Source organism: Trachypithecus francoisi, unplaced genomic scaffold (assembly GCF_009764315.1).
Source record: "Trachypithecus francoisi isolate TF-2019V2 unplaced genomic scaffold, Tfra_2.0 Lachesis_group1, whole genome shotgun sequence".
In the NCBI taxonomy this organism is placed as follows: Eukaryota; Metazoa; Chordata; class Mammalia; order Primates; family Cercopithecidae; genus Trachypithecus; species Trachypithecus francoisi.
In genome coordinates this window covers 175,675,278-175,686,441 of record NW_022681454.1, presented here as the reverse complement: position 1 = coordinate 175,686,441, position 11,164 = coordinate 175,675,278, and positions in this window count along the sequence as shown.

The window sequence follows — 11,164 nt, the reverse complement described above, 5'->3', positions numbered from 1 at the left end:
CAGCAGCTCAAGTTAGATTTGCCCAGCAGCTGGAATTCATGAATCAAGGCTGTGAGTCATGGTCTAATACATATTTATTAGATGCCTACTATGTGTCTGGCACTGTTGTAGATACTTGGTATCTATATTATAAACAAAGCAAATCTAGTCCCTGATCTGATGAAGGCTTACCACCAGTAAGTGAAGGAGATAACAAATACATACTGAAATATGCGCAATTATGCCAGGAACAATATGTGCTGTAAAAAATAAGCCAAGGCAGAAGAATAGAGAAAACACAGGAACATGTACTATCTGTATGAGTCCGTTTTCATGCTGCTGATAAAGACATACCTGAGACTGGGCAATTTACAAAAGAAAGAGATTTATTGGACTTACAGTTCCATGTGGCTGGGGAGGCCTCACAATCAAGGCAGAAGGCAAGGGAAGAGCAAGTCACATCTTACATGGATGGCGGCAGGCAAAGAGAGCTTGTGCAGGGAAACTCCCGTTTTTAAAACTATCAGAGTCCATGAGACCCATTCACTGTCATGAGAACAGCATGGGAAAAGACCCACCCCCTCCATGATTCAGTCATCTCCCACGTGGTCCCTCCCACGCCATGGGAATACGGGATCTGCAAGATGAGATTTGGGTGGGGACACAGAGCCAAACCATATCACTATCTTATATAGCCTGGAACAAAGAGATGGTTCTCCAGCAGGGACCTGGATGCAGTGAAGGAGAGAATCATGGAGCGTTTGAGGGAGGGACATGGCTGGCAACCAGGACAGAGTGTTGCGAACAGTGACAAAGAGGCCAGTGAGCGAGTGACACAGACTTGAGAGTCTTCCAGGGGTCACATCCCTTTAGGCCTTGTAGGCCATACATGAACACTTTAATTGTGATCAGAAAATCTTGGAATCGGTTTTTGGATTTTTTTATTTTTAATTAACATGGGCACACACTAGTTTCATATAATTATGGGGTACATGTGATGTTTTGATACAGGCATACAGTGGATAATGATCAAATCAGAGTGATTGGGGCATCTATCGCCTCAAGTGTTTATCCTTAGAATATTTTAATCATGTAAGTTACATGATCCGCTTAGTTCTAAAAGGCTGCTAGGTGGGTCATAGGCTCTGGGGAAGAAAGAGAAGAAGCAGCAGAGAGTCAGGAGGGTGTTAGATCCTCCATAGATCATGTGAGGAATGATAGTGGATTGCATCCAAAGGTGGCAGCGATGGAGGATGTGAAACAGTCAGAGCGTGGGGACGCTCTGGGGCTGCAGGCTTCGGAAGAGATCTTGATACTTAAGAATATTAACAGTTTTTGCAGTAAATACGGAAGTGGATATTAAGAGCTCAGTTTTCAATTTGAGTTTTTGATGCCCAAAGAACATCCAAGAGGAGATGTTGAAGGGACAGTTATATACGTATCTGGAGTTCAAGGAAGAGGCTGGCACTAGAGATATAAATGGAAATCACTGTTTTGTAGAGACAACATCTAAAACCATGGAACTCATCAAGGACTTGAGTGTAGAACGAAAAAGAAGAGGCAGGAGGATTGCGCCCTGGGTAACACACTCAGTGGTCAGGCCCAGAATGAGGATGCATCGGTCAGAAGAGAAGGTATTGCCAGCACAGTAGGGGTAGAATCAGGAGGGCCCCTCTACAGGGCCCCAGGTTGCATTCAAATCTTGACTTGCACGGAAGGAAGCTTGCTCCCCAAGGTGATGTATTTTTAGACCAAAGGTGTTTTAGGTATGGAAGAACCTTAGCAGCAATATTTTGCAAGTCCTGCACTTTACAGAAGTTGAGACCGAGACACAGGGAGGTTAATTACCCAAAGTCACACAGTAATTGGTTTGAGTTGATTAGGGATGATGTGTTCCGTTGGAGAGATGACAGGCTAGGCCAGAGGTGAGTATCGCCTAATGAAGTTGGAATTGTTACCAGTCATTCCTATCTCTAGGCAAGGAAAGGAGGGGACAGGAACAGTCACAGGCATCAGCTGTTGAACTTGTTTCTTAGAAATGCAGACTTTTACAGAGCACCTTTTGTATGCATAATACAATTCTAGACACTGTTTAACTGCAGAGTGAGAAGGTAAATGTTCTTTCCTCCAAGGTTGTTTTTTTCTTCAAATTGGTGGAAGAGTTGAACAATCTATAGCAAATATATATACATACATAAAAACTACTTCAGAAATTGAGTTTTGTTTTGTGGTTTTTTTTTGAATCAGAAAGTAAGTAGATCCTAAAGCAATATAGATGCTTCCTTGAGAGAGTGTGGTGAATAGGATCCATAGTACTAGGTGGGGCATCCAATGACTATTTGCTGACTAAATTAAGGCCTTCTGCTTTCCTCAGTAGGAAACCACTCATGGGATAAAGCAACCAAACTGTGAAAGGATAGAAGCGTTTTTCCCCAAACTTAAAATTAAAAAGTTACATTCATACAGGGGATGCTGAAATCAATACCGATTGTAAAACACAATGTTCTTAAATATTCTACAACGAATGCTACTTTCAGTTAATCTTCACCTCATCACTCAGTATCATGTGAAAAAAACTTCCGCTTCTCCAAGAGCACATGCTTTGAATATCTAAATGTGTGTGTTTGGATAACATTGATGGTCCTTGGTCTCAGAAACCAAGGCACCAATGGGAACTGAGTGTTTATGACTACATTTGGGGATCATGTTCTGCTCTTTTTGAAATTTTATTTTCCTTTAAGTTCTGGGATACATGTGGGGAATGTGCAGGTTTGTTACACAGGTATGCATGTGCCATGGTGGTTTGCTGCACCTATCAACCCATCATCTAGGTTTTAAGCCCCACATGCAATAGGTATTTGTCCTAATGCTCCCCCTCCCCTTGTCCCCCAACCCCTGACAGGCCCTGGTATGTAATGTTCCCCTCCCTGTGTTCTCATTGTTCAACTTCCACTTACAAGTGAGAACATGTGGTGTTTGGTTTTCTGTTCCTGTGTTAGTTTACTGAGTGTGATGGCTTCCAGCTTCATCCATGTCCCTGCAAAGGACATGAATTCATTCTTTTTTATGGCTGCATAGTATTCCATGGTGTATATGAGCCACATATTCTTTTTTTTTTTTTTGAGACAGAGTCTCGCTCTGTCACCCAGGCTGGAGTGCAGTGGCTGGATCTCAGTTCACTGCAAGCTCCGCCTCCCGGGTTTACGCCATTCTCCTGCCTCAGCCTCCAGAGTAGCTGGGACTACGAGCGCCCACCACCTCGCCTGGCTATTTTTTAATATTTTTTAGTAGAGACGGGGTTTCACCGGGTTAGCCAGGATGGTCTCGATCTCCTGACCTTGTGATCCACCCGTCTCGGCCTCCCAAAGTGCTGGGATTACAGGCTTGAGCCACCGCGCCCAGCCGAGCCACATTTTCTTTATCCAGTCTATCATTGATGGGCATTTAGGTTGGTTCCAAGTTTTTGCTATTGTGAATAGTGCCGCAATAAACATACATGTGCATGTGTCTTTATAGTAGAATGATTTATAATACTTTGGGGCAAAGACTTCGTGACTAAAACACCAAAAGCAATTGCAACAAAAGCCAAAATTGACAAATGGGATCTAATTAAACTAAAGAGCTTCTTCACAGCAAAAGAAACTACCATCAGAGTGAACAGGCAACCTATAGAATGGGAGAACATTTTTGCAATCTACCTATCTGACAAAGGTCTGATATCCAGAATCTACAAGGAACTTAAACAAATTTTCTGCTCTTTTAATAGGGTTTTTTTTGGCTCTTTTAAGATCTAAAACATATCTATCTCCAAATTTTATAGAAGTGTGTGTGTATGTGTGTGTGTGTGTGCTCACATGCACATGCATTTACCTCTTTATCGAGAACATATGGACTTCCAGATTTTTATGCAAAGCCATACGTTTCTGTCTGGCATCATATGGCTCTAATTTGATTACACTATCCAGTCCTGTAATGTGCTTCTTTGTTACATATTATCTAAGTCATAGGAATGAAAATTCCCACTACAGAAGTGGGGGAAAATAACTTGCTAAATAATCTTTTTGCAGTTTTTTTGGGGGGAATGAAGGATGTGAAAACTTGATAAAAACATAAAAATTTACTTTATAATAATAATTTGAAGACTCTGATATACCCGGTATTTTTGCTGGTATTTTATGTTTTAATTCATAACTTTACACTAAACAAGATCCAAAAGTGGGAAAACATCGCGGTGAAATTCTGTGATTTTAAATATAGCGGGCAGCTGGAAAGAAAGTGGAAATGTGTGTGCTGATGTGAGGGGTGTGTTAGGGGCTTTCAGCTGTGAGTATTTTCAGTAAATATCTGCAAACATTATAGAGCACATGCCATGGAAGAAAGATCATAAAGCTCATAGACTCTCATGACATATTGGGTAATTTCCATTGGAAATCTCTAAAATAATTCTTGTAGGCAGGATCAGAGGCTCATCTAAATAACTGTTTTGGCTAACACTGATGCCTTTTCCTTTCATTTGGGAGATCAAATATTGAATTTAGCCTCAAAGGTGGATCCCATTCTGGGTAGCCCCAGGGGACAGGCTAGAGGCTTGGTTTTGGTTGGGTTTTTCCCTTGTGGCAGAGGAATTGTAAAATTTATTTCAAGATCCTTACTAGGGTGGCATGAATAGTGGATATGGTCACTCCATGAGCGACCTCACCAGGTAACTTTGGCCATGTGACTCCATCCAGTAGTTTTGATTCATCATGACAGACAGGTTCATATATATTTTTTTGGTACAGAGGTAGAATACATGTGGGACCCCCCGCACCATTAGAAGTTTCTTAGTTACAGAAGGGCTATGATTTGGGGGAGGAAGCTTAGTGTCAAATTCTTCCTGTCCCTTGATCATTGAGAAGGTTTGCTGCAAGTCAGCATCATTGGTTTCCTCTCTGTGCCTCAAAACTGGGCTCCCATCTGAAAGAAAGTTAAAAATATGAAAGTCTACGTGCCTTGGAGAAAATGATGGAAATGGGAGTGTGTGTACACGTGGGCAGGTGCACAAAAACTCAGGCAGAAATAGATGCCTCTCAGTGAGCTGATTTGCCACTTGAGAGAGAATAAAGAAACTAGCAATAGCCAGATGTTATAATTCTGTTCTCAATGATACTACTGGCAGCTCTGGTGCTTCAAGGGAAAGGAAGGGAGCAGGTCTCTCCTGTGGTGAAATCACGGAGGAGAAAGACAGAAGCCTATTCTTTGTTGTACTTCACACTGAGTGCTTTACACAGAGCAGAGGCCCAATTAATGCTTGTGGAATTGAATTTATTGAATTGCACTGAAGGAAAAAGAGGACTCAAGGGGCTTGGAGACTTCAAGAGTATATTGCAAGAGGGTCAGTTTCAAGTCGAGACTGAAATTCTAAATCTCTGGATTTGTCTGTTGTGAACTGGAGATATATATAGGCATATCTTAAACGGGAAACAAACAACGAATACACGTATTGGAACTGCTGAATGTTTGTTATTGGACCATATTTATATATGATATGTGAAAGAATATACTGATTTTCAACTAATAATATTTTAATACATCTTGAGCCAAAATTTATTTACTTTCCTTTAAGATTTTGTGAAATTTTGAATGATGATAACCAGGTAAAGTGATGAAAAATGGCATAGTTTTAGTTAATTAAAACTCTTAATGGAAAAAGTTTTTCCACTAAATTTGAAGAGTAAGTTAAGCTATTTTTGAATCTAAATTAATCTAAGAAGCCAAAATATTTTTGGCATTGGCAATCAGGATGCCTTTAAAATGTTCTCATAAATCAATGAAGATTTAAGATCCTCCTCAAATTTTGAAGATAAACTCATATTTGGGCTGTGATGAAGTGTGAAAAATTTCAGCATGGAAGTTGTTATTTTCATGAATTTATGAGTGTGTGAGAACATCTCTCTGCTAAATTAATTACAGCAATAAATACTACAACCAATATAAAATGAAAGGTTAAAAAATTTGTCCTAAAATTTTTAAAAATCAAGAAAAAAGTTCAGTGGGAAAAAATTAGGTTTGCTTCAAGAATAAAATATTCACTGTAGTTGATAAAAATACTGTTAGGATCCTATACAAAAAACATAGCCTGTAATCCCACCACTTTGGGAGACTGAGGCGGGAGGATCACGAGGTCAAGAGATCGAGACCATCCTGGCAAACATGGTGAAACCCCGTCTCTACTAAAAATACAAAAATTAGCTGGGTGTGGTGGTGCATGCCTGTAGTCCCAGCTACTCAGGAGGCTGAGGCAGGAGGCTTGAACCTGGGAGGTGGATGTTGCAGTGAGCTGAGATCGCGCCACTGTGCTCCAGCCTGGTGACAGAGTGAGACTCTGTGTCAAGAAAAACCAAAAGCCAAAAACAAAACAAAACAAAACAGCAAAAAACAAAACAACAAAACAAAACAAAAAAAACCCCACACAAAGAATTGGGTAAAATTGGTTTAAAAATTGTTGTTGGTTTTCTTTCACATTTTTGTAAATACTGTATCAAGTATTTTTCTTTCTATGTTTCTCTAAATCTTGCAGTTTTTAAATATTCCTTAATTTTTAAATTTATAAGCAAATAAAAACAAAATTAAATGATTTTACCTAAGTCTTAAGGATAAAAAGACAATATATGCCCCAAGATTTTTTACTTTTAACTTCTGAGATAACATGTGGACCTAGAACTAGTCTTCTAATTAATCTAGTACTTTCAGTTCAAGATATTCAAAAACTGTTAAGAGATGCAGAGAGACAGTATTAAAAGTGACATAAAAAATCACATGATTTTTACTTATTTTCTCTGGAAAAAAAATTAGCCCAAATTATTGATATTATTTTTAGATTAAATATTTGAAAATATTCAGTATAAGCATTTTAGAATGTAGAAAATGAAAATCTCTATTACAGTGAATAATATGGTAATGTAAAATTGTTGTTTTTATTACAAATTGTTAAATAATAAAAGTTAAATAATACATTAAAGACTACCTTGTAATTTAACAACTGCTTCATCATTTCAGCAGAATGTTCTTTTTTAGAATCAGTAAACAACAAAATTAAAGATGTAATTGCAATATCTTCAAAACAGTGCTTACGTTCAAAAATAGTGAATGAAATGAATTTAATGATAAAAATTTTGAAATATTATTACAAGCAGAAAGTTTGGGGCCTTGGAATCACATACACATGACAGATGAAAAATATTACAGGAGATATTTACCACAAAGAATATTTTCCAAACAGAAATTTAGCAAGGGGTCTGGTCTAAAGAGTAATCGGTCAAAGAGAATAAAATACCTAGGAATCCAGCTTACAAGGGATGTAAAGGACCTCTTCAAGGAGAACTACAAACCACTGCTCAGTGAAATCAAAGAGGACACAAACAAATGGAAGAACATACCATGCTCATGGATAGGAAGAATCAATATCGTGAAAATGGCCATACTGCCCAAGGTTATTTATAGATTCAATGCCATCCCCATCAAGCTACCAATGAGTTTCTTCACAGAATTGGAAAAAACTGCTTTAAAGTTCATATGGAACCAAAAAAGAGCCCGCATTGCCAAGAAAATCCTAGGTCAAAAGGACAAAGCTGGAGGCGTCACGCTACCTGACTTCAAACTATACTACAAGGCTACAGTAACCAAAACAGCATGGTACTGGTACCACAACAGAGAAATAGACCAGTGGAACAGAACAGAGTCCTCAGAAATAATACCACACATCTACAGCCATCTGATCTTTGACAAACCTGAGAGAAACAAGAAATGGGGAAAGGATTCCCTATTTAATAAATGGTGCTGGGAAAATTGGCTAGCCACAAGTAGAAAGCTGAAACTGGACCCTTTCCTTACCCCTTATACGAAAATTAATTCAAGATGGATTAGAGACTTAAATGTTAGACCTAATACCATAAAAACCCTAGAAGAAAATCTAGGTAGTACCATTCAGGACATAGGCATGGGCAAGGACTTCATGTCTAAAACACCAAAAGCAACGGCAGCAAAAGCCAAAATTGACAAATGGGATCTCATTAAACTAAAGAGCTTTTGCACAGCAAAAGAAACTACCATCAGAGTGAACAGGCAACCTACAGAATGGGAGAAAATTTTTGCAACCTACTCATCTGACAAAGGCCTAATATCCAGAATCTACAAAGAACTCAAACAAATATACAAGAAAAAAACAAACAACCCCATCAAAAAGTGGGGAAAGGATATGAACAGACATTTCTCAAAAGAAGACATCCATACAGCCAACAGACACATGAAAAAATGCTCGTCATCACTCGCCATCAGAGAAATGCAAATCAAAACCACAATGAGATACCATCTCACACCAGTTAGAATGGCAAGCATTAAGAAGTCAGGAAACAATAGATGTTGGAGAGGATGTGGAGAAATAGGAACACTTTTACACTGTTGGTGGGATTGTAAACTAGTTCAACCATTATGGAAAACAGTATGGCGATTCCTCAAGGATCTAGAACTAGATGTACCATATGACCCAGCCATCCCACTACTGGGTATATACCCAAAGGATTATAAATTACTCTACTACAAAGACACATGCACACGTATGTTTATTGTGGCACTATTCACAATAGCAAAGACTTGGAATCAACCCAAATGTCCATCTGTGACAGACTGGATTAAGAAAATGTGGCACATATACACCATGGAATACTATGCAGCCATCAAAAAGGATGAGTTTGCGTCCTTTGTAGGGACATGGATGCAGCTGGAAACCATCATTCTTAGCAAACTATCACAAGAAGAGAAAACCAAACACCGCATGTTCTCACTCATAGGTGGGAACTGAACAATGAGATCACTTGGACTCGGGAAGGGGAACATCACACACTGGGGCCTATCATGGGGAGGGGGGAGGGGGGAGGGATTGCATTGGGGAGTTATACATGATGTAAACGTTATGCACATGTACCCTAGAACTTAAAGTATAATAAAAAATAAAAAAAAAAAAAAAAAATAAAAAAAGAAAAAAAAAAAAAGAAAAATCACACGAAAAAAAAAAAAAAAGAAGAAAGAAATATAGAGGCCAGGAGCAGTGGTTCATAAAAAAAAAAAAAAAAAAAAAAGAGTAATCGGTTATATGAAAACCTTCAAACATCTTAATTCAGAAAGATGAATGCCAGGAAGCTTAATGAGTTGGGGAAGTTCAAGTTTGCTGATTAGAACATAGGGCAACATACATTTCAGTGGGACCAGAGAATATTTTACGGATCATGAAAATGTGAATAAGCAAAGTTGATGGGTCTTAGACCACCTTCACTTTCCTTTTCTTTATGTTAATAATCAGAGGAAGTTTTGTTTTGTTTTGTTTTGTTTTGTTTTGAGATGGAGTCTCGCTCTGTCGCCCAGGCTGGAGTGAGTGGCGGGATCTCGGCTCACTACAAGCTCTGCCTCCTGGGTTCATGCCATTCTCCTGCCTCAGCTTCCTGAGTAGCTGGGACCACAGGCGCCGCCACCACGCCCGGCTGATTTTTGGTTTTTTGGTTTTTTTTTTTTTTTGTATTTTTAGTGGAGATCATCCGTGTTAGCCAGGATGATCTCGATCTCCTGACCTCGTGATCCGCCCGCCTCAGCCTCCCAAAGTGCTGGGATTATAGGCTTAAACCACCGTGCCCGGCCAAGGAAGTTTAATCAATGGAAAAAATAAGCCATCAACAGGCTTTAGATATAAATATAGAAGAGATGAGTAAAAATGTAGAACAAAACAGTAAAAAAACCTAGAATAAAGCACTGGAATTGGGTAACTATTATCCATTGACAGAAATATCATAAAGGGGTGTGTGTGTGTGTAGCTACAGATGTGTTGACTCACCTACTACTGCTTTTTTCAAAGATTTTATTTAAAAACAAGAGAAGTACCTCTGAAGTATTTTTAGTATGAACTGATCCTTTTCCATTTTCTCTTTTCAATGAAGTTGGATTGCATGAAGTGAATAAAGCTGCTTTACTTGATCGTATCAGCCTACAGCAGATGAAGAGAGAATTTCTAATGGCACCTACGTCACTGACTGCAGTTGTTAGAGAAATAGGGAAATAGAATTGTTGGTGAGTCATATGGCTCATACATTGCTCTAATGCGACTGCAGTTTTGGTGAGGATTTTGATATTTAATGAGTGAATAAGGGCAGAGCAAGTCTTTTAAGCCAATTTCTGATGGAAGCATGACCATGTAAGTTTAGAATAAGAAAAGAAAAGAAGGGGAAGAAAGAGTGAATAAATTTATTGATCACATAATGCTGAAGGCATTAGAAGATGCCAACATTAATACAGTTAATAAATACATTGTTTACACAAGTGTGGCACTATCATTGGCCAGCATAAAAACTGTCCTTACCCAACAGTGTTTCCTCAAACACTTGAAATTGAAGAAGATAAAGTTCAGTATTTCCAGTGATCTCTAACTTTCAGATTTAGATGTAGATGATAAGCTTTTTGAATCAAAAACTTTGATCAAAGTTATGAATCTTGTTCTTGCAAAGCTGTAAGAAAACTAAGATGCTTCTAAATTTTAACATAAAGTCAGTATCATAAGAATGCCAAGTTTAAAAATGGAACAATGTTTTACCTTTTAGTTAGTATGAAATTAGTTCAGAAGAGAATAATTGGATAGTCACTTGTAAATGTATTCCTGGATACACTTAGCCAAGAAGAATGATGGAGGAGCTCTTCTTTTGACTAATAACACATTTCACGCTCTTTAGTATGCCTTTATATCTGCGTCAAAGCTGAAATCAATGAGCCACAGATAAAAAATGGGCTGAATATTGGAAGATGCCAATAAGACCCATTCCACTAACCCCTTCATTTGTGCCAAAATAATTTGTTTGAAATGCTGAATTCATGTGCTGAATAATTTGTTTGAAATGCTAGGCTACAGATCCGGGGGTAGAACCAGTGAAAAATAGCCAGTTTGGGAGCTGGTAGGTTGAAGGGAAGAAGGAACAATTGGGCTAAAGTGAATCCCTATGGAGGAATCGAACCTTTTCAGGAAGGGAATGTCAGGGTGAAGAGAAGGAGTTCTTTTCCAGGGCTAGAATGGATAACAAAGGCTGCACAAGGTGGGCAACAGAATTTCAGTTTCTGAAAGGTGACTTCCAGGAAGAAGGTCTCCCCCAGTGTGGAGACATATTTTGGG